Source organism: Lycium barbarum, unplaced genomic scaffold (genome assembly GCF_019175385.1).
Source record: "Lycium barbarum isolate Lr01 unplaced genomic scaffold, ASM1917538v2 unchr_scaffold_24, whole genome shotgun sequence".
In the NCBI taxonomy this organism is placed as follows: Eukaryota; Viridiplantae; Streptophyta; class Magnoliopsida; order Solanales; family Solanaceae; genus Lycium; species Lycium barbarum.
The window spans coordinates 20,900-41,798 of NW_026843478.1; positions in this window are offsets into that span (position 1 = coordinate 20,900).

A 20,899-nucleotide genomic window follows, 5' to 3' on the forward strand; every position below is an offset into this window, starting at 1 on the left:
ATATATATATATATATATATATATATATATATATATATATATATATATATATATATATATATTGTATTGCCGCAGAACGTGCAGCCCGATCCATATGTGTATTATATTTCTGCGGAACGTGCAGCCCGATCCATATATATATTATATTGCTGCGGAACGTGCAGCCCGATCCATACATAATAAAATAGTGTCGAGGAACGTACGACCCGATCCATAAATATAATACGTTAGTGCCGACACTTGAAGGATCATAAACACGTTTCGGGTCAACCCGGTTTAGTATAAGAAAGTTATGGACATCTTAGTACGGAAACCTCTGGACGTTTCAAGCCATTCCGAGATCGTTTACAAAAGTTAGGGCAAAGATACGTACAGAATTCTTTTAGGAACAGAAACTCTTTATGCTTTACTCGTTACTTAATCATATAATAAGCTCAACTATACCAAATGTGTCAATGTCAAGAAGTGAATACGAATCATAAACAAGCTAGGAATCAAAGAGTAGAGTTACCCCAAGATACGTGTCATACCTTACTTGCTCTAGGACATGCCACAAGAAAGGAAGGGTAAGGCTTACATACCTATCTCACGTTCACTTAGCTACGCTTATTCATCCAAACCTTCTAGTCTACATTCAAGAGAATTGATACAATCATTAGATTCATCGTCATATACTTGTCTTAATCCTTCAAATAAATTCATTTATGTTCTGCCGAAATTTCGGCAGCATTTCCCCTGTAAATACACCATCCCCGAGAATCTAACTCGGCCAATTTATCAACAACAATCCGAGAATTCAACTAGGCCAAATTATCAACCACAATACTAGCGATCGTACTAACAACTTTAACAATCAATCCAAAATATATATTCCAACATTGATAACCCTTGTCACAAAATTCGACAACATTTCATTTATATTCAATTCAATCACATATAGTCAAGCTAACATCAATGATCTCACATCCAAGTATTAATCCGAAATTGTTATAACCCGTATCTTGTACGTTTGGAAATTCCAAAGTCGTCATGGAAAGTTAAGGGCGAGACCATTTTCAAAAATTATTTTAATGTGCAAGTTGTTATAAAAATTATTTATGACTATTATTAGTATGGAAATATTGAGAAAGACTAAGGGCAAAAAGGGAAATTCGCAAAATGGCTTATGGAAATATTGCGGAAAGAATAGGGGCAAAATGGGAATTTTGCAAAGTTCAAGAAAGTTCATGAAATGGCCATGTTGGCCGTGTGACATGCATGGTGCATGTCCACATTTTTATTAATTTATAGGGGCTATTTGTAAATTAAAAAAAAATGGGTCAAAGCTTGCTTAAGAAGACATTAGTCTTCTTTGTTTAATTTCAAGAAAATTCTAGAAAGATGGAGAGCAAGACATGTGCTCATCATGTGATTAAGGGATCAAATTATATATATGGACAAGTGGGGGCAAAAACAAGACAATAATTCATTGTCTTGCAAACTTGGAAAATTGAAGAACAAGGAGGGGAACCACTCGGCCAAGGGGGCTGGCCGAACATGGCCCCTAAATTTTGATCAAGAAAAATGATTTTATTCTAGCTTTCCTACCAATTGGAAGATGCTCTTTAACATGGTGAAATTGTTGGAGCAAGCAAAACACTTATATGGACAATTCATGAACCTTAACCAAGTGGAGAAGTTGAAGAATGAAGGTAAGGTTTAATCTCCTTTTACATGTGTTATGAAGGATTCATGCATGTTGTAGTATGTGGAATTGGATGAAACTTATGGGAATATGAATGAAGTGTTGTGGCCGAATATGTGTGGTGTTGTGTAGATAAGATGAAATGATTTTATTTAGTAGTTTGATTGTTGTGTTGTGAATTCCATAATGAAAAAAAATGAATGAAAAGTATGAAATCATGCATGTTGAAGTTGTAGTTGTATATGCATGGTGTTGGCCGTATGTATGAGGTGTTGTGTAAGGAAGAATGAATTAAATTTATGTGGTGTATTGGTTATTGTTGTAATGTATGGAAATGAATGAAAATTTATGGAAGTGTGCATGCCAAGTTTGGCCGTGTGGTCCTTGAATGGTGTAGGAGAAAATGAAACAATTATATTTAGCATTTTGATTGTTATGTTGTTGTTGAAATGAAAAGGGATGGATGAAAATGCATAAAAATATGTAAGAAGTGGTTATGGTCAAATAATAGGCGTTTTGGTAAGTTAATGTAAATTAATGTTATTTGACATTCTAGTTGTCGTCGTTATGGATTATGCGATGAAGAATGAAGGTTGTTGTTGAAGTTAGCATACATGAATTATGATGATATGCATGGTTGTTGTTGAATTGGAAGGTTTCGGGTAAAGTAATATGTTGATTGTGTTGTTGAAAGATTATGTGAGTTGAATTGAATTGAATTGAATTGAATTGGATTGAATTGGATATTGAAATGTTGCTAAAATAATCGCTAGTATTGTTGTTGGTTTGGCCGAGTTGAATTCTCGGGTTTGTTGTTGTTGATTTGGGGCCGAGCCGTATTCTCGGGGTTGGTATATTTACAGGGGAGATGCTGCCGAAATTTCGGCAGAAAATAAATGAGTTTATTTGAGAAGTTGAAACAAGTGAATGATAATGGGTTTAATGATTATATGGATTCTTTTGTATGTAGATTAACGAGTTTGGACAAATAAGCATAACTAGTTGGTCGTGGCACAGGTATGTAAGGCTTACCCTTTCATTCTTTTGGCATGTCCTAGAACCAAGTAAGGTATGATATTGATACGTACATTGGGGTTATTCTATTCTGTGATTCCGAGTCTGTTTGTGATCCGTATGTCCTCCTTAATTTAAGTATCGAATAATCCTGATAGGCGAATTCTGATTTAAGTATTCTGACATGTGTATTCTGATATAAGCATTCTGGTCTGAGCATTTTGATATAAATATTCTGATGTAAGTATTCGACACGAGCACTCTGATACGGGTAATCTGATATGAGTATTCCTAACTTTGATATAAGTATTCTGACAAAAGTGCCCCGATATAAGTACTCTGATGGAAATATTCTGATAAAATCATTCTGACATAAGTAATCTGTTACGGATATTCTGATAGTACGTTCGATCATTCCATCGAGTCCTGGTTTATGTGCATTTAGTTTCTCACTACTCTGCTCGTGCATATGTCATGGCTTCCTTCGCCGAGTCCCGGGCCGGTTTATATCGTGCGCGCGGTTTCCGAGTTCCTCGCTTGAGGGCCGGGCACCATATATGAATTCCGAAGTTAGATGTGTTATGGAATTAGATGTGTTCTGGTTCGCTGAACCACATATGATCTGTTATTATGATATGATATGATGATTTGTGTGTCGGAGATCAGAGCAATACTTCTGGAGTTAGATGTGTGTGGCGCCGAGGGCAGGGCGGCGCCACGTTTTCCCCGGGTCCCGCAAGGGACTGGATACCGTTCTTGGCATTCATGGTCTGTATTTCCAGTAAGTTGTTTCTATCATTTTGCATATCGTACATACGTTCTGTACATCTGTATCTGATTATGATTCCGTCTGTTATACTTCTGTACTTTTGGTTCTGATTATGATTCTGCTTATTGTATTTCTTGCCTTACATACTCAGTACATATTCCGTACTGAACCCTTTTCTTCGGGGGCTGCATTTCATGCCACGCAGGTACACCCAGATGATCAGAAGACTTGGCTAGGAGGTTTCAGCGGGATTGGCGAACTCCACTTCCTATCGGAGTGTCGCCGAGTCTGAGTATGCATAAGTTGTGCTTTCTGATTTGTGTTAGAGACTTTGCAGACAGAGTCGTGGGTACAAAGAGTCAGTTCGTAAGCAGCTTCATATGTCCACAGATTTTGTTTGGTTTGGTCTGAGATCTGTGTCTTAGGCGGCCCTGTTTGCTATGGTGGACTAAGTGGCCTATATGTTCGTATATGTACGTATGTTCAGGCGATGTACATTCTGCCTGCTTACAGGATTTGATATGATGTGTTTGATATGTTTGATATACGTGGCCGCTTAAGACGATGTCTGTTCTCCGTTTCTGTTGAAAGTCCTCTTGTATGCTTCATGTGATTTGATTTGGAAATTTGAAAAGAATATGTATGAAATCAGAGTCTGAGAGTTCGCTCGGCTCCGTATGTGGGGTCGGGTGCCCATCACACCCTAATAAGTTTAGGGTGTGACAGAAATCATTCTAACATGATTTAAGAATACTTCAAACAATTCACATAACATTCACAACAACCCAATCAACATACTACTTCACCCGAAACCTTCCAAATTCCACAAGAGCATTAACAACACATTTCCTTTCTTCCAAATTCATGCATTATATCTACGACCACACGTTACAAATTTATTCATACAAATATAAGGAACCATACTAATATCACATTAACTTCTTCAATAATCCACAAACGACTTCCACTTCATTTCATGCCACTAAATTCTCATTTTTCATCATAGAATCTACTACAACAACAATTAAAATACTAAGTGAAATTGGTTTATCACTTTCACACAATACACATACCTACACGGCCTCATTCCAATATACCTATTTCCATGAATTTCATCCACTTTCACATACCACAACAACAATCAAATTACTAAATAAAATCAATTCATTTGTTCTACATAACACAACTATATTCGGCCACAACATCAACACACCCATGTACCATGAATTCCATCCATTTCTACTTACATAAATCATCCATAACACGTATAACAAAGAATTGAATACATACCTTTCTTCACTTATCTTCTCACTCGACTAGAGTTATGAATTGCTCAAATGAATGATTTGATTGCTCCAACAACTCTTCCATCTTAAAGAGAACGTTCCAATTACTTGGAATGCAAGAAGATAATAATTGTTTTTTGGACCAAGTTTTCAAGGGTGTTGTTCGGCCACCCCTTGGCCGAATGGCTTCCCCTTTTGTTTCTCCAAGTTTCTTGATTTAAAGAATGAATATGTATTATTTGCCACCCTTATATATATATATATATATATATATATATATATATGTGTGGCTTCTACCAACACAAGGTGGACACATGTCCCCTTCTCCCTTTTTCTTGAACTTTCTTAAAACAACCAAATATGAACACTTGTCTTGTTATATAAACTTTGATCCATATATATTTATAAGTAGCCCCTCTTGAAAAATATGAGCATGTGCCACACGGCCAACATGGCCCCTTCAAGAGTCTTCTTGAATATTTTTTTTTAATTTCCATTTTGCCCCTAGCCTTTCCACAATATTACTATGAACCACCCTGTGAATTTTTCTTTTTACCCTTAGCCTTTCACAATATTTCCATACTAATAAACAACTTGTTTACTAAAATAATTTGAAAATAGTCTTGCCCTTAACTTCTCACAATCATCTCGAATTATCCGAACGTACAAAATACGGGCTATAACACTTTTTTCATATGCTTGGGTCTTTGTCTTATTTGTGTTTGGGCCTGTTCCTTCAATCTGTTTCGGCCCAATATTTAGTGGGCTATATTTATGTCACGACCCAATCTCGAGGACCATGACTAGTGCCCGAGTTGGACATCCGTATGAACATGTTAGACATAATCAGACTGACACTATAGATTCTCAATCAATCCCAACGTAATGAAATACGCAAGTCGATGAGGCTGCCACTATATATCATTAAAATATGCAAGCCGACAAGACTTCCACTATATATCATTATAATATGCAAGCTGACAAGTCCGCCACTACATGTCAATATATTACGCAAGCCCACAAGGCTGCCACTACGTGTCGATATCATATGCAAGCCGGCAAGGCTGCTACAACAACAGAAACATCCACAACAACTATATAGACACAGTTGATCATAATCTGTATACAACCCACACACATGTCTACAGACCACTAAGAGTATCAACAATGAAATATGACGGGACAGGGCCCCGTCGTACCCCTGGACAAACATAGATATACATCAAAAGGATTTGTACCAAAAATATAGGCTTCGAAATAACGGAGCTCTCCAAGACAGCTGAGAGGGAATCCTAAGCTGGGGGATCACCAAATCGAGCGTCTGTACCTGTGGGGATGAAACGCATCCCCCCGAAGAAAGGGGGGGGGGGGGTCAGTACGGAATATGTACTGAGTATATAAAGCATAAGAACATCAAGTACAGATGAATCATGAAAACAGTCCCAATAATTGAATGCCTCTGTGGCTAATACATGATAATGTCTGCATAACTCTATACGACTGAAATTGACTTTACGGCGTATGACAAGCATAGATTATAGTATAATTGTTAGTGCCGAAGAACGTACTGCCCGATCCATACATAACATAATATGATGTTAGCGCCGAGGAACGTACGGCCCGATCCAGATATAATATAATATGTCAGCGTCGAGGAACGTACCACCCGATCTATATATAATATAATATGTTAGTGCCGAGGAACGTACGGCCCGATCCATATATAATATAATACTTTAGTGCCGAGAAACGTACGGCCGGATCCATATATAATATAATACGTTAGTGCCGAGGAACGTACGGCCTGGTCCATATACTATATAATACATATACATGCATGTAAAACTCAAAAAAATATACTCCGAACTCTTCTGTGACATAAGGAGTTAATATGAAAAGTCTATGGGAATTATGGACATAAAACACAAGAGGCCAAGAATACAGTATCTCTACACTATCTAAGATTAGAGTGTTTGGAACTTGTTTGCTCGCTGTATTCATTCATATGATAAGGATCATGCCAAAAAGAAAGAAAGAAAGAAAGAAAGAAAGGATAACTTTACATACCTGTTAAAGATCAATTGTAATTTCGTTCGCTTCGTCGCCCCTTTAGCATAATTAATAAAAAAGTAACGCTATCGTTAGTAAACTATACTTTCTAGTTAGTAAATCTGTAGCCCATCGCTTATAGAATTCATTCTTAAACTGATACTTCGTCGATTAGGGTCTTTCATTAGCTAAGGATTTAACGAAAATTGGGCAGCATTTCCCCTATATATTCGCCTGACCCGAATTTTCAATCATCCCCCTATTATCACAGAAATACCAACAATAATAACAATAGAGATATGCATACAAAATCCTTACAATTCAGCCCATAAGCAATTCTAACAATCCAACAACCCTTCTTAATCCTTTTCAACCCACAATTTCATATAACAACGATTTCATGCATTTTCTTACTTTCAATTTCATTCAATCCAATTTTAATAATTCCATCACAACACTATTAACACAATTACACCACAAAATAAGAAAATCTTACCTAAATTTTTCTCGGAGGAATTTCTACACCTAATTGCTCCAATTTCTCAATTTCTTCTTCCGCAATTCAATATCCAATGTTGCTATCATCTCCTTGAACTTGTAATTTACTTGAAACTGGATCAAATATGCAACAAATAATTTTTTCCTCAATCACCATGGCTGGCCGAGAGCGGCCATGAGAGTTTTTTTTTTTCTATTTTCTAACTTGATTTCCTTTGCAAAATGAAATTAAGTGTTGAATTGTTCTTTAGCCAAATGTATTTATATGTTTCTTCATGTAGTGACACGCCCCCCCCCCCCCCCCCCCCCCTTAATGACTCACCAAATACTTTTCTTGAATTGTTATTTATTTATTATTATTTTTGTTTTGGGTGGGGCCCACAATCAAAAATTAAACTAATTAATTTTAATTAATCATTAATTCTTACTTAATAATCTAATTACAATTAATTAGTTCCTAATCTCCAATAATATTTATACACTAAATAATGTTTATAAACATTTTGTATACTAATTAAAATTGAAAATTAAAAGTTCCTATTTCGTATTCAAAAATAATCCCGTCTTTAACTTAAGTCAATCCTCTTGCGAATAACTCAACGTATAAAAATACGGGATATAACAATTCAGTCCAATGATTTGGTACTAAGTAACATGTACTTTTTTTTTCATTATGTGATTTCTGTTAAATTTTAAAAGTCTTTGCTAAATTTAAGTGTTTGTTTAGACTACTTGCTAATCCTTATTTTCCCTCTTTGCTTTGCATGAAATACTGTCCATGGGGATTTCTCCTATTGCGTAAATTCGATGGGTTAAGGGCCCAATACATTCTTTGATCGAGTCCGTGAAAAAAATGAATGAAAGGGAAGCTGATATGACTTGAAGGCTCAGCCAGTGGGTGAAAATGGCACTGATGGGCTTGGGTACGCCCATCAGTCAAAAAATTCACTTTCCCCCCTTCCCCATTTTATATTTGACATGTATGCATTGTATATGTATTGAATATGTGAATAATGGAACCCTTGTGCATGCTAGAACTTAGGTAGAACAACCAGTATTTTAAAGAGATCGCCAAAAACTTTTTTTTTCAAAATTCGGTTAATGGTTAATTTGGCATAAAACTAGAACTTGGTTTTATTTTGAGTTCTCAAATTAGTTTACATGACACGGCTAATGACAAAAGAAAAAATGGGATCTTGGTTAAGTTTAAAAAATGGAGCAAAATTTGATGTTTTTTCCCTTAAAGATGACAAAAAAAAAAAAAAATGAATTTTCAAGCCATCATCCGTGATTTGTAAATGGGCAAACTGTTTAATATTTTGGAAATTGGTGGAAAACAGTCCTTTTCTTACGAAACTCAAGAGACCATCTTTAATTTGGACTCAAATCTATTGAAGAAATAAGAGAATTTGCATACATTTGTTAAAAGCTAAAATAGGTTTTGGACTTAGTAAAAATCTGATAAGATTATAATTGGTTTGGGCCTGACAGCCCCAAAACAAAAGAGACTGAAATGATTTAAAAAATAACCTTTGGACCACGATTGAGGACTTTGGGTTCGGGATATGATCTGACTTTATGGGCTTAAATGGTAAAATTAGACTTAAGAACCTTATATTTCCTTATATATATATATATATGCAATCAGAGATACACTCCATATTTTTTATATATACATATAATAAAACCCGTAAGTACTAAATCTATTTTATTAGGACTAGAATAGTAGCTACTCTACTCGGGAGAAATCCCGGGTGTGTCCTAGTCCGGCAACAAAGTGAGTTGAACACTTGCGTGAATTTTAAAACCAAAACCCCCTTTTACAAAGGGGAGTTTTTGCCCATTTTTTTCTTGGAGCCATGTTATGATATGAAAAGAAATGACCTTTTTTGTGGAAAATTAAAACACTCTTTTGCAAATAAATATTAATCACACATAAAGCTCGTAGGCCAATCGTATTCTATAGATCTTTAATACTAGGGTGCGTAAAACCTTCCCTAAGAGATCACCAGAATCCTTAACTCGAACTTTGGTCCGAAGGATTTTTACCTTCTTTGAAAAAAAAATTTAACCCGATTTTTCTAGTTTTCCATAATAAATTAGGTGGGGACTCTAAAAATATATTAAAAAAAATCCAATTAGAGTACCAATAACCTCGTAGTAACTTTTATTCATAAACCCGCGTAAAAGCAAATCGTAACAGATGGCGACTCTGCTGGGATTTCCTAGGTTCTAATCATAAGGGTTTCAATATAATGTAACTTTAATTGTATTTATTTGCTTATGTGTTTAATTTTAACAATTTTGAACTGTCATTCATATCATATCATAAATTTTGCCACTTCTGGCAAGAAGCATTGTTTCAAAGAGGACACGAGGGATCGCGATTTAGCCTTCACTAAAAGATTTGAGACACCCTTTCGTTGGAACACGTTAAACATTAAGTTGGTGTGCAATCACCTAACGGCCGACAACGGTTCACCCCGAGTAGTCTGTTCAGGTTCAAGGTCAATTCAAAAAAAGCCACTTTTGCATAAGCCTAAGATAGATCTGAGTCAAATCAAAATGAGAAATAGACTGGATGGTTTGGATATTTTAGATGTATCCAAAACCGATAAGGAGACTACTCCTTGTCAAGTACGGTCCATGACCCTAAAAACATTGTATATAATATTATGTGCTATTTGAAAACATTTAAATGTGCCTATGGATGAAACCATTGCCTAGTGTGTGGTGGTGGGGGGCGGGGGGGGGGAGGGGGGGTTAATATTGGGTTTTGTTTTGTAAATGTCAATTAATTTGAACTTTGATATGGTCTTGACCATGCCTGAGCTGCTACGGATTTGGTAGGGCCAAATGTCCCCAGAAGAGAAAAGAGGAATCTCATGTCATTTAGGAAATTTGACATCCATCATGACCATGATCGGTTGCAAGGAACTAACTGAAGTGATTATCGGATTCCGGGATAGATACCGGATGGTGTTCAGGTTTGTGAATGACATTGAAATGACACCGACACTTGAGAAGCTTAGAGACGTGTTAACTATCGTAGGCTCGGGGTTGAAAATAAAAAAGAAACTCGAACAGAAAGCTTTGATCCCAGAAAAATTCACCTACTCCTAAATTTGTAGGATATTCTCTCTAAATTACACTAATTGGGCTCATGGCCCCACCATACCCTTCAGAGAGTTGGGCTAAAAAAGAAGAAACCAATACTTTGACATAACCTCGATCATATTAGCCTATTTGTATCGAGGCCGAAGTCTCCGCCGGAATCATTACAAATACTTCCAAGGTTTTAATTTACTCCTGCAATGGTGGATCCTCAAACATATGGTCAAGGTTCGGGGTGAACAACTCTTAAGTAGGCCAGTTGAAGGGGACAGTCTTCAAGATACTTTGGAGAACAAAACAAATAAAGTTGGACATTCACCTTCTCCAGATTGAAGGAAGAAAGCATTCAATGGATGTTCCATGACTTCGTATCCACTGAGGTTGTAGTCAAGAGAAGGAAGTGTCCATTTTTGCCGCTTATGGAAATCAGAGGGATTCGCCCTTATGCTTCTTCCTTGGTTCTGAGACAAATTAGGAGAATTCAAGTCGTACCCCAGATTGGAGGCATGGGAATATCATCATTGACTACGATATTGACAGACCACTAAAAGCATTAGATTGTGTCCGAGAATGGAAGGGTTGTATAATTTGGGGTCCCGACACTTTAGCCAAAGAGAGGTTTCATCTGGGTTGTGTCGTAGAATATAAGGAGTAGTTGAGGGCTGATTGTAAGGAACACTTCCTCCTAGACCTATTCTCTATAGCTATGTCTAAGATAAGAATACGCAAGCCAAGATCCGAGCCCATTTGATTCAAATGAGAGCTGACGATAGAGATGCTAAGTATTTGGAGAAAATTGATCATGATAAGGCCGTTATAGAAAGTCTAAGGCATAAGTTGGAGCTTACCAACAATTGTTTGGTTGAGCTAAACGATCGAATGAAGAATATTCTAGACGATGTCGCTCTACTGACCTTCACACAGAAAGGGTTTCTTATGGAGGCGACTTTGACGTCAGCGCATCTTCACATCCGGACTACCATCTGGAAAGCAAAAAAAGTCAAGACTAATAGAGATCGGGCTTTATCATCCACTATTGGAGGACATTTCTGCTGATTAATTTTCATGCACTGTCTTTACTTTATCTTTTGTACCCCAGCAGGGAAGAATATTATTATTAATGATTATGGGGAAATGGTTTAATTCAACTGGCACATTTATGTTTCAAACGTTTAGTTATGCTTAAGAACGCGCGTAGTATAATCTTATGAACTGTTTTGTGTGGCTTTATTTGCTTCCATATGTTTTGTTTAAGTGCTCAATTGATCTCGAATACTGTCCACTCACCCAAAGAAAAATAATGAACAAAAAGTACTCGTATTAAGCCTAATGATTTTCGCAGAATTTGAAGATGAACAACAAGACTGCACCTGAGCTTGAGATCATGAAGACAAATGAGGTTTCACAATGAAAGATTCAAGATCTCGAGAAAAAGGCTAGGATAGTAAAGGCCAAGATCAAGGAGGCGGATGAATTATTGAATTCGGTAGAAAGCTCGCTTGAAAAACCTGTCAAAGCTCAAGGAGAAAATGTCCTTAACAAGGAAAAAAGGAGTCTTCCCGAGTACATCCCGATAATGGAAGAATCTGAGGAAGAAGAGATGGATTCGGACCCACAAAAGCCCACATGGCCATCAAAGGGGGTTGCCTCTGCTGCATCATCAAGCATAGAAAAGGAAGAAACATGTGCTGCACCATCGAGCCCCAAAGAGGAAGGAGCTTCTACTGCGTTATCAACCCCTAGGGAGGAGCCCATAGAGCAAATAGAGTATGCTCGGCCAGCTTCATCGGAATGGTGAGCTATTGCAGTCAAAGCATTAGATTATCCCTACTGAGTCTTACCTCAGCAGGTTACGAATGAGGAGATAATGACTAAGTTTCGAAGCAAAGAAATAGTCAGTGTTTTCTTTGACAGATGCCACCTTGTCCTTCGGCTTTCGCACATAAGAGATGCCCTTATCACCAGGATCAGGCAGGGCATACCTTTAATGAATGTTTAGTCTTCAAAAAGAGACTCATCAGACTGATAGATGAGAAAAGTATCACCAAGATGTGAGGCCCGCATTCACTATTGATCTATAACAACATCATCCCAATTGAAGGGATTACTCGGAACATGCATATTTGGAGTTATGACTTTACTATATTCAGAGACTTTTATGCCAGCATCTTTCAGAAATTAGTCAATATTGGGAAGATTCGCCTCATCAGAACCAGAAGGGCCCAAATCGAAGGAGTTGGCCACCGCAAAATGTGTATGTGTCATTTTGGAGCTTTAGGGAATGACATAGAAGAATTTAATGCGTTCAAATTTGAGTTGAAAAACTTAGTCCACAAGGGCTCCTTTTGGTGGGTGCTCCCTTCTCATTATTAGGATTCAGGAGACTTAGGGCCAGGAAGGATTGACCAAATGAACAACCTATATTGACCTCAAAGAAAGGTCACTTTTGGGTATTTTTAGAGGGATCCCATTTTTCGTATTTAACATAGATTTTCCCCTTGCACTCCCTCCCTCAATTTTGTGTAAATAGAACTGTGCTGACCTGACGCCCTGAGGAGGGATACGCAGAAAGCCTCTATCAGGCCTGGTCACGGGGAGGTTTAAGATTATTTTAATGTAAACCGAACTACGGAGGGGCCTGAGTCCCCACTGAGGGATATGTAGGCAGCCAACATAAAACTAGGTCCCTATTATAAATATTATATCCCCCTCTTGAACAAATCCAAGTACCCAAAATCGGTATAAGAGATCAATTGAGTATTTGAATCAAACATATGATCCTTTCTCTGCTGAGTATTTTAAACTGCCATTTATATGCGATATCTTGCTTTTCTTTCATTTATTCTGACGAAACTAACTTTGTTTGACTTTGAGTTAATCTTTTCTTATAGAAAGAGAAGTTGATTCGTATTCACACTGGCATACGTCATAAGGTCTAAAGCTACAATAGCATTCTTATCCCTATAAGACAAAGGCAAAGAGAAAATGGCTAGTACTTCAGATGACAAAATACCTCTACTGATATCACTCTCAGAGAATCGCCTCTACGAGAGCTGTCTGAGTCATCGCCTACTGAAGACGTCATAAAAATGATGTTTGAAAAGATTTCCTATCTTCAAGAGGAAGTGCCGTGAAACAAAGCTTCTAATGCTGCTCGAAAGGCGCCTGCTGAAAGAAAGAAGGCCCCCACCATTTTTTCCATCTCTGAATTCACCATTACCAGATCATTTTCCTACTAGGTTCGTTGTGATCACCATGCCATTTACCCCGATTGAAGGACATATTGGTGCCTCAAGCCATATCCTACCACCACTTAACCCCAACCAAATTCCCGGGACCGCCCACTCTATCCCTTCACCCAGCATCTCAAAATACCTACCCTATTATCACTATACAACTAAGCATCACCCCACTTTCAACTGATAAAAGCACCTTTATTACCCGAATTCTCCCTGATGTTTCTATCCACATGCCCGATACCTTCTCACCCAATCTAGAAATTGACCACTATAAAGAGATAGAAAAGGCATGGAAGGCTGAACAGAAAAACTAGGAAGAAAGGCTTGAGCGAAAAATGATCGCAATATTGGAACGATCTACCAGGGCTACCCTCACTGGCACAGGTTTGAGCTGTGACGATTTGTGCATGCATACCAATTTGGATTTACCCGAAGGTTTCAAAGTACCCTGATTTCGAATTGTTTAACGGGACGGGCAAATCCTAAAACGCACCTGCGGGTCTATGGCGATCAGTAATAATTTGATTTGTTTAATCAATTATGTTTATATGACTAGCTAGCTTAACCTTTTTACCTTATGAGGCTATCTTATGTGTGGTTTGACTAAGCTCTATATTAGGTAATGATAATCTACTCTGAATAATGTAAACCTGCTTGAAACTGTTTTGATAAAGGCATTCTAGTTGCCTCTGCACATAGTAAGGTTTTGTTGGTATTTTATTGAGTCTAACTAATAGACGAAGTCTTACAGTTGGTTAAGTGTGGTAATCGCATTAAAACAAGTCTAAGTCTATCTAAGTGACCAAGTTGTTTCTGATCTTACCATTAGTTTTGATAAGTTTAAGTGTGGGTTGAATTGCTTTGAACTTGCTTGTAATCTCTGTTATGTGGTTTCCCCTTTACCTAATTGATAAGGAATGATCTTACAAGAGTTTTTCTTTTTGATTTTGGATGTCCTATCTGGTTTTCATGTGTTTTGCCAACTTGAGCATTTTGGTCCATTAATCGAACACTGTCAAAGGCATCTTCCTCATTTTTCGTTTCTACTATGCAGTTTGTTTGTGGCTCTGTGTGATGTAAAAAAAAAAAGGAGTGGTTCTTCAAAGATTTCAAATGGTCATTATGATCATGTCTGATTGCTCAAACCTAGAAAGGGTTTTGTTTTACTTTATGTTTGCAAAGTCTAAGTGTCTAGGCCACCAATGAATCCATTTGATGTTTATTTGCTAATTAGTCTACCTATTTGGAAGTTGCTGGGGACAAATGAATCCCACACATGACATAAAGGATCTCTGGTAATCAAGGAAGTTTCACTTAAACAGTTAGTCATGAATTGGAATTGTTGATTTTTCTTTTTCTCTATAAGTGAAATTTGGACTATGTACTATTTGGCCTTATATGTAATCACAAAGCCTTTCTTTTTCTGCTGGGGTTTTGAGTTAGTAACATACCCTAGCATATCTGGTAATACATGGCTAGGTATGCCTTTGGTATACAAAGGCCATATATGATGATTAACTGAGCCTATCACCTATGTTGATGAAAACTATTTCCTTGTCTTAAATCGATATTTAACTGGGTATTGGTTTTTTTTTATCTAGCTTAATAGGATTGGGATTCATTTGTTTATTGTTGTCCTTGCCTTTATGACTAATTCTTGGGGGATTAAGCTTTCTTCATTTCCTTGAAGTCTTGGTCTAGTTTTAGGGTTTATTATGCTTTGGTTTTTGTACTATATTAAGTGATTAATCTTAAAATTGTATATTGTGCATATGGAACATCTTAATTAATTGTACATCCCGTGTTTTTATGCAATGGAAAGCGTGTGAGTTAAATGAAATTAGCAACGGAAATGAGGTTATTCCCCAAGCTTATAGATGGTTAGAGTAATGGTACAGATGTGTTGTAAATGTTAGATGTTAAATAAATTGAAGAAAATAAGTTTCGTCGAGGTTCAACATTTATTTGAATGAAATACGGTCCAAGCTATAATATTTCGTATTTTTGAACTAGGAGATTGAACCATCCAACATGATTAAATTTAGTCGAGCCCGGAGAATTTAATCATATTCAAGCATGAAACGAATAACTTGGTGTACACAAGGGATGAAGTCCTAAAATGATTTAAGACAAAAAAATGTGACGGCGATGATTGCAAACAATATTTTATGTGTGGCAAATGAGGGTATGGCCTAGTGTTATATCACATGGTCATGACAATGAGCATATGGAGTGTATTAAAAATGGTCATTATTTAAGTGAATTGAGATCAAGAAAATTAATTATGGGTGTAATTGGATAAAAAGGGGGAAGTGTAGTGGATGTCGATAAATTATTGGGAATTATTGGATGACTAGTATGTCACGTGGACCATATTCATATCAGCTGAAAGTGACACTTATATAACATGCATGCAAGGATAAGGTGTAAAATTTAGTGATGAGTAATTATATGTGCACCTAGAGGATCACACGTGTAAAATGGAAAAAGGGACTAGTTCACCATGATGGCTTTTCATTTTAAAAAGGAACTTTGTAGCAATATATATGCATAACAAAAAGTGATGTACAACAACATGTTTATATACATATGACGATATATACAGCAACAAAGGTAAATAAGCAACCATATATTTCCATCTTTGGAGGAGCAATGGCGTGACTTTTATTTACATAGCAGCAACACAACTTCAAATGGATATAGCTTCAACGTGAATTTAAATTGTAGTAGCAGCTACGTGAGTTGGCATTTTACGAAAGAAGAGTATTTCTTGACATATGAGGTAATAATTCTCCTCTCCTAAGTATATTTAAATTCATCCAGGTCATAGTTATATTGTGGGATGAGAAATACGAAAATTATACCGTAAATCATATTTGATGATGTTGTTGGCTCATGGCCTGTTTGTGGTCTGTTTTGAAGGTGTTCTTGAGCTATTTATGGCTAGAATTGTTGGAACATACTTTATTATATTGTTGTTGTAATTTTGATTGATGTTTTACATGTTTGTGAAGAAAGAGAAGTTATACGGCCTAATGGTATATTGTGTATATAGGGGCTGTTTTGATCATACTCCTGAATTGTTAATGATGGGGATCCTTAAGAATGACTTAATTATATGGTTGTTGGTGTTGTTGTCGAGGATTTGGCCGAGTTGAATTCTTGGGGTTTGTTGAATATATAAAGAAAATGTTGTCCGAATTTCTATAAATGACGTGCTAGCTTAGCGTTGGATTCCTAAGTACCTTTAGCTGATGTTTGGTATTTACTGACGTTGTTGTAGATCTTGGGAAGCCCGAGACTTTGGTTTAGATTATCTTAAGAAGCGGATAAGGTATGTAAAGCTATCCTTCTTTCTTTTGGCATGATCTATGTGAGACAAACAGACGACGAATGTATAAACTCCAAAGAAGCTCCTATTCTTAGAGACACTAGGATGGTTAATGTTCTTAATTTCCAGAAGTTATTTCATTATGTCTTGATACATGTCTATGATTCCAGAAGTCCTATTTTGATATAATCCAAAATGATATTCGAGGGGTATCTGACATGACTGTTGTCTTTGATTCTCCAGTGTTAGTTTATTCTAATTATTCTATTAAGCCTCAGATGATGATTTAGTTTGCATAGGTTGCTCACTACTCTGCTCATGCAAGCCGTTAATATATCTTTCACCAAGTCCCGACTAGGTATGTTTTTGTGCACAGTATCACTGTATTGTTTACCGAGTCCCTCACTAGAGGCTCGGGTATGTGTGTGTCTATATATATATATATATATATAATAATGGCGCCGAGTCTCATGATGGGCTAGATATGGTATATGATGACTTTATTCACCGAGTCCCATAATGAACCAGGTATGGTATACAATATAGACATGCGTGATTCTCATCTCGTAAGGCATAGGTGCATTGGTATCTTCGATTATCATATTTGCCTCCTGTAATCTTTTATTCAGTTATGATTTTCTTTATTGTATCTCATGCTTTATATACTCAGTACATATCTCGTACTGACCCCCTTTCTTCGGGAGGGGCTGTGTTTCATGCCCACAGGTACAAATACCCAGTTCAGTGACCCTCCAGCCTAGGAATTCTGCTCAGCTGTTTGGAGAGCTTCATTGTTTCGGAGCCTAAGTCATTTTGGTACAGATCTTTGATATAGACTTATGTATGTCCAGAGGTACGGCGGGGCCCTGTCCTGTCATATTTCACATTTATACTCTTAGAGGTCTGTAGACATATGTGGGTTGTATGTAGGTTTTGGTCAGCTATGTCGGGTATGGTTCGTTTTGAGTATTTTCGTATGTAGTGGCAGCCTTGTCGGCTTGCTTATTGTGTTATGTGTTGGTTAGCTGTGACTTCTCAGGAGACAGGATTATGATGATATGTGGCATTATGAATCTTTAGTTGCCTTTACAAGTTTTCATATGATTCTTAGTTTCAGTCTGACTATATCTAACAAGTTCGTATACGAGTGTCCAGCTCGGGCACTAGTCATAGCCCATGGGGTTGGGTAGTGACAAAAGTGGTATCAGAGCAGTTCATCCTTGGAGTGTCTACAGACCGTATCTAGTAGAGTCTTGTTTATCGGTGTGTTGTGCACCATATCTATAAACAGGAATGTCACGACCCAACCCCGTAGGCCGTGACTAGTGCCCGAATTGGGCACCCGAACATACTTATCCAATCGAATCACATACAAATAGCATATACTGGCACAATTGTCACACGCTTCCTTAAATTATATCAAGCTGTTTCAGACACATTTCAACACAACCATATGCATACGTATATATCAAAAGCCGACAAGACTATCAAATGGCACAACGGCCCCCAAAACATATACAAAATGCACGCCGACAAGGCTGCCATAGCGAATAGGATCATACAAACACATCTGAACAGAAGTAGGCACACACACCCACAAATACGTCTACAGACCTCTAAACGGACCAACCGAAACATATGACGGGACAGGGCCCCGCCGTACCCCTGAACAAATATATACATACACAGCGAACGAATATATACCAAAATATATGCTCTGAAATGAGAAGAGCACTCCAAACGGCAGAAGAGGGTGTCCTAGACTGGCGGATCACCAAACTGTGCGTCTGTACCTACGGGCATGAAACGCAGCCCCCTGAAGAAAGGGGGTCAGTACGAAATATGTACTGAGTATGCAAAGCAGAAGATACAGAAACAAATCTGAGACATAAACAAAATAGTGGTACAGAAAATAAGTACAAATCCACTATATCAAAATGTTAAATTTTCAAAAATATAAGTCATGCATAGGGTACAGAAGAATATGGTCGCCCGCCCGTCAATGGCGCCATAACACAGCATAACACCAGAAAGTTTCAAATCTCCATATTCCCCGTCACATATCATAACACAGCATAACACCATACACAGCATAACACCAATCATAAGTGGAACCCGACCCTCTTTGGCGAGTAGCTCGGTGGACCATAAACACAGCATAACTCCGGAGTATATTAAAGTGCGCACGACCACAGAACCGGCCCGGGAACCGCTGAAAGATATAACAGAACGTACGAGTAGAGTCGTGAGTAGTCATATGCATAAAATCATTATCATGAACTCAAACATAAGTAAAATGATCATACTTGAAAATCGAAATAATAGTCATAACGAATTCTTTCAAAAGTTCCCGAATTACATAAAGGAAAGTCGCGGGACCCACGGACGGGGTATTGACCCGAGTCGGGCCCGCATGTGGAAAACATACTCATTATACATCACGCAAACTCTTATAAAAATATTGGAGCAATCCGAGCCTTTATGCAAAAGATATGGCATTCAAAAATTACGAAATTCTTTAAAGTGAAACCTTTCTATGCAAAGTTCGGAAAGCGATTATTTCAAAGACATAATGGTTCATATTTCATCAAATCATACATAAGAGTGCCAAGGAATATATAAGGATCATAACATGCTCGGATTTCGAATCTTAGAATTTTCCTCAAGGCTTATAATCTAGCCTATCGAAAACTAAGGCATGCCAAAAGAAAGAAGGATTGGGCTTTACATACCTTTAGCGTTTAGTCGTATTATAACTTGTACTTGCTGCCCAATAACACTTACCCTATATCAAGATATCAAGAGCTACAATTAGTCTACAAAGGAATTTAATACGTATTTTGACGCTCACAATCCCTTTCTAACATTTAAACGACGTTTCGTTCGCATTCAAACCAACTAGTGCTACAAGCTAACATTGCTAATCATTCTTTCATATATCACTCCAAACTTGTTTAACATGACTTAGGGGACTTTGGACAGCTTGCACATCATTCAAATCAGTCCCAAACTCACGGCCAAACAGCACATACCACAATACCATTTTCACTTAGCAATTTTCCAGTTTTAACTTACAACGACAACAACACGTTTAATAACATTACTTTCACGATTCTTAGAACTATTTTAGCATCATTTTTATTCTTACAACAGCCCACAAATCATTTCAATTTCAACTTGAATCATTGCACTTCACTTTCACTATATGTTCACAACAACATTCAACATTCAACATACACTAATTCACTTCTAACCTTAAAACAGTCCACGGTTTTGGACTGCTTGTATACTTCAACATAATTCGTTTCTTTAACACCTCAATTCACATATTCAACATGCATACAATACACCACCATGTTCATAACAACAACAATCAAAACTTGGCACAAAACAGTCCACAATCCCCCTAAAACAGTCCCCTTACACGGCTTCAACACCATTCCAACAACTTCATGATTTTCATCCATTTATCCATACTACAACACATTCAATCCATTTCCAATATATGTACAAGAAGATTAAACATGATTCCATTAAGTCTACAACACACGGCTCATTTCAATTTTTAAGAAAAACAGTCCAATACCAACATGCAACATCATAAACAAACTTCTTACAATCTTTGTTCATTTACATATGTTGACACACATTCAATCCATCAACAATACATGCAAAACAAGACCAACCATGGCTTCACCAAGCTCACGGCTCACCCTCAAGCTCAACCACAACAACAATCCAACAACAACATGCATGAATTATACATTCAAATCATCAAGCAACACAAGAACAATGATCATTCTTACCTTACAACTTGTTCTTCAACCTTGGCCGAATCTTCAACCCTATTGAAATGCTACACCTCCTTGTTTCTTTCCAACAACTACTACACGTTCTTATGCACTTGATGAGGAG